Here is a 4,347-nt window from a genome sequence, read left to right as displayed (position 1 = left end):
TTGCAAATGGGGCAATAGTTCAAGGCCGCATACTCGAGCCTAAGTAAGGCACATCCATTCTCACAGGCATGTATCTTCTCATAGGGCATCTTAAGTACACGGAGGATTTTCTCTGACTGGTACATGTTTGCAGGCAGTACATGGCCTTTGGGTAGAAAGCATCCAAATATCGTCATCATCGCGTCGTAGCATTCTCTACCTAGGTTGAATTAAGCCTTCAGAGCCATTACTAACATGATGGCATCCAGCTGACAAAGCTCAGTCTGATCGTGGAGAGGACGTTTTGAAGACTCCAACATTTCATAGAAGGCCTTTGCAGATTCCTCCATCTCATTGTCCGAATCCCGACAATCATCAAAGTCTTGCACCATGTCTTCAATCCCGGTACCATGCTCGTCGGTGCAACGACGAATCACCTCAGCTCTGGGACGTTGGTCAGACTCACCATGAAAAGTCCACACCGTATAATTAGGCGTAAAACCCCACTTCTGCACGTGTTTACCCATTTCAAACTTTGTCTGTTTTTTCTAGTCATCGCAGTTGGGACAGGGGCACCATGTTTTTTGCTGGCCATTTGTAATTGCGGCTCTCAAAAAACCCCTGGTTTTTGTTAACCATTCATGGGTCATATCTTTCCGACTAGGGTGACTAGTGTACATCCAAGCACGATCACTCATGTTGCCTAGCTACCTATGGGGGCACAAGAAGTAAATATATAATTCATCATCTATATTCATACGCTAATCAAGTTTGTCAGTTCTATTACGTCCATGCAACCTACACGCTAATAGGTAAAGATAGGTCCTAATCCCACCCGAGTATGTGTAGATTGGGTTCGTTTTCCCATGCTCTGCTCCAGATGCGACGCAGAATTTCGGCAGCACCTCCTCGCTGTTCTCCTGATACACGTCTCGGCAATAAGCAGAGAGGATTTGTACCCGGAGAACAACACGGAGGCACTGACGAAATTCTGCATCGGATCCAGAGCACAACATACGGGAAAACGAACCTAATCTACACATACTCGGGTTGTCCATGGATAATGTTGGACAATTCTAAAGGATGGCAGTTATAAATATGCAAAGAAATGCATATTTATAGATGTCGCCCTTTCGAATGGGAGACGCATCCTGGTCACGCATACTCATGATTGAAGAAACCTATAGCTAGAAAGTTTCATCGGCACGAAGACCAGGACAGAGCAAATTAAGTGGGTAGGAGGAGAAGTCATTTGTGCTCATCAACAAACGCAAGGGTGGAGCTCGTCCAATGCACGTGGAGGTCGTCGAACAACCGCACATTGAAATTCACACGATCAACACAAATACGATGTTTTTATAATTAACATAACTATGTGACCTAACTCATAACTATGTGGGTCAGTGTCGTCAGGGGTCGAGGGTTCTGGCGTCGGGGGTTGGGGTCTTTTCGGTCAACAAGAGGCCGAAGAGGTATTGGGGCTCGGGAGTTGGGGGTCAGTGGCGTCGGGGGTCGGGGTAGGGGGTCGGGGGTCGAGGGTGAGTGGCGTCGGGGGTTGTTGAGAATATTAAGGTTGACAAGGATGTTTCAAAATTTCATTGTTTTGTCCGGTGGAAGCACACAGACCACAACATAGTGCACCGGTTAATTTGACCTCCCACTAATTAACTAACCTACAGAATCTACCACTAAGTAACTAAAAATAATCTAGCTACCACTATTTAACAAAACAGAATCTACCACTAAACTACCTACTAAATCTACTAATAAACATAATCTACCACTAGTCAACACTCAGTCACATTCTGGCAACTGATGAAAGAGGAGCTGGGCGTGATGGTGGCTAGTCCACCGGTTAATTTGACCTCCCAGAAGGCTCTCTCATCTTGGTTGCTTGAATGGTCGCTGCCGTTGCTGACCATGAGAAGGAGCTCATGCTACAGGCTACTTACGGGCTATGGCTCGCCAGAAACAACACAAGGGAGGGGCGAAAGCTACAGCAGCCACATGAAATAATAGATTCTCTGAAGGTGCAACTGTCAGATTGGAAAGCAGCAAACAAGACAAGGGTGTCACAGCCGGAGCCAAAAACCATCCAGAAATGGGAGCCTCCTCTAAATGGATGGGTAAAAATAAACTCCGATGGCGCGGTCTTGAAGCAAGGAACAAACGGTGGTGGTGGGGCAGTATTTCGGGATCATAATGCGATGTTCTTGTCCATAGTTAGCCATTTCTTCCCAGGCATTGTTGATCCTGAAGTGGTAGAAGCGTTGGCGTGCAGAAGGGCACTATAGGTGGTTGTTGCTCCTAACATCCAACGAGCACATTTGGAACTGGATAGCAGGGCACTGGTGGTGAAGATTAATCATCCAGATAGGAACTTGTCTCCTGTCGGGCCTTGGGTACAAGATATCAAGACAATGCTTAATTCTTTCGATGAGTTCAAGGTTAGTTGGATTTGTCGTTCGGGTAATATGGTCGCGCATAAGCTAGCTAGGGTAAGTGTAGGGGAGCTTCGTAGTAAAACTTGTCTGCTGTCGGGCCTTGGGTACAAACAATATACTAATTAACTAACTAAATATAACAACTAAATAAACAGAATGTACCAACTAACTAAACTACCACTAAATCTACTAATTAACTAACCTACAAACTAACAAGTAACACAAACAAGATCCAAAATTTGAATGGGCATTACCACTAACAACTAACCGAACTAACCTAATTAACAGTAGGTAATTAACAACTAACCTAACTAACCTAATTAACAAATTATACGAAAAAGGAAAAAAATAGGAAATCACGGGAGTGGGGTGGCCGGGCGATGAGGGCGGCGCAGGGAGGACAACCGTAGAGGAGGAGGGGGCGCGGGGAGGAGGCGGTGCGCTGGTTGGAAGGGGTAGTGGTGGAGGACGGGCGGAGCGGTGGTGAAGGAGGGGGTCGTGTGGAGGAGGAGGGCGCGGTGGTGGAGGAGGGCGCGGTGGTGGACGAGGGGGTGGCGCGGCGCGGCCTCCTTGGGCCGGAGCAGCGGGACGACGGGGCGGGGCGGCGTGCCGGACGGCGGGATTCGAGCAACGGGACGACGGGGCGGCGCGGCGTGCCGGACGGCAGGATTCGAGCAGCGGGACGTCGGCAGGCGGCGCGGGGCGGGGTGGGGGATTCGAGCATATGCACTGGTGGGCTACGTGGGAAGCGGCGGTTGGAGGGGGCGGGCGTGAGTGTGGTTGGTGGGCCGCCCCTTTGTTGTCCGTCGTGCTCCGAGGCAGACGACAAAGACCCCCCAAGCAGACGGCAAAGTGGCGGGGTAGGGGAGGCATCGAGTGGGGGCAGCCGTTAGCGTGGTTGGTGGGCCGCCGTCCCCATTGTCGTCCGTCGTGATCCCAGGCGGACGGCAAAGGGGAGGGGTGGGTGGGGGTGGGGTTTCGGCCGTTTGGGGGGGGGGGGCTTTGTCGTTTGCCCACCCTTTGCCGTCCGCATAGGGCTTCTTTGTCGTCCGCTAGCAGACGGCAAGGAGGTGGATGACGGCAAAATAAACCTTTGCCATCAGCCACCTCTTTGCCGTCAGCATTGTGATAGCTGACGGCAAAGAGTACCTTTGCCATGCATCAGCACACGCCAAAGGCCAGGCAGACGGCAAAATTCTGAATTCCAATAGTGACCATGGCAATTCTGCTGAAAACAGCGTTAGTCTGAGTTAGTTCCATTCAAATCATGCAAATTAGAGTCCAAAACAAGGGCAAAAGAGTTCGGAAAAGTAGATACGACAGAGACGTATCAATGATCCTAAAGGCCGCTTCACACTCCAAAATGGCATCTTATGGTTCCATGGACGAATCTGGCTAGGAGGATCAACTTCTTTGCACCAGAAAATCATGGAAGCTTTCCATGATATCCCAATGGGGGGAGATTCTGGATTTCGAGCTACTTTTTGGCACATCAAACGTCTCTTCGCGTGGCCAAAGATGAAGCTATAGATATTGCACTACATTCGTTGCTGCAATATCTGCCAACAAGCTAAGCCGGACCATGCAGCATCACCTGGACTTTTGGTACTGCTACCACTGCAAACCTGATCCTGCAATCTCTAGCGTTAGCTAGACGAATGCTTATGACAACAAACCTTCCCCTGCAATGGCATCAGAAGAATGCTGAAAGCACTCCCCAGTAATGAGACTAGAAGAATGTTGGTTATGGCCCACCAGCACGTGGGTTCGCAGCAGTTTTCGAGGGTAGAGTATTCAACCCAAATTTGTAGATCGCCTAAAGGAGGTGAGAGAATATTCTCGAGTATTAGCAGCTGAATTTGTCAGATTCAACCACACCTGAAAGATTAGTATCTGCAAGCAAAGTAGTATGATAACAACGGTG

The sequence above is a fragment of the Hordeum vulgare genome, chromosome 2H, assembly GCF_904849725.1.
Source record: "Hordeum vulgare subsp. vulgare chromosome 2H, MorexV3_pseudomolecules_assembly, whole genome shotgun sequence".
Taxonomy (NCBI): Eukaryota; Viridiplantae; Streptophyta; class Magnoliopsida; order Poales; family Poaceae; genus Hordeum; species Hordeum vulgare.
This window is presented reverse-complemented; position numbering follows the sequence as displayed.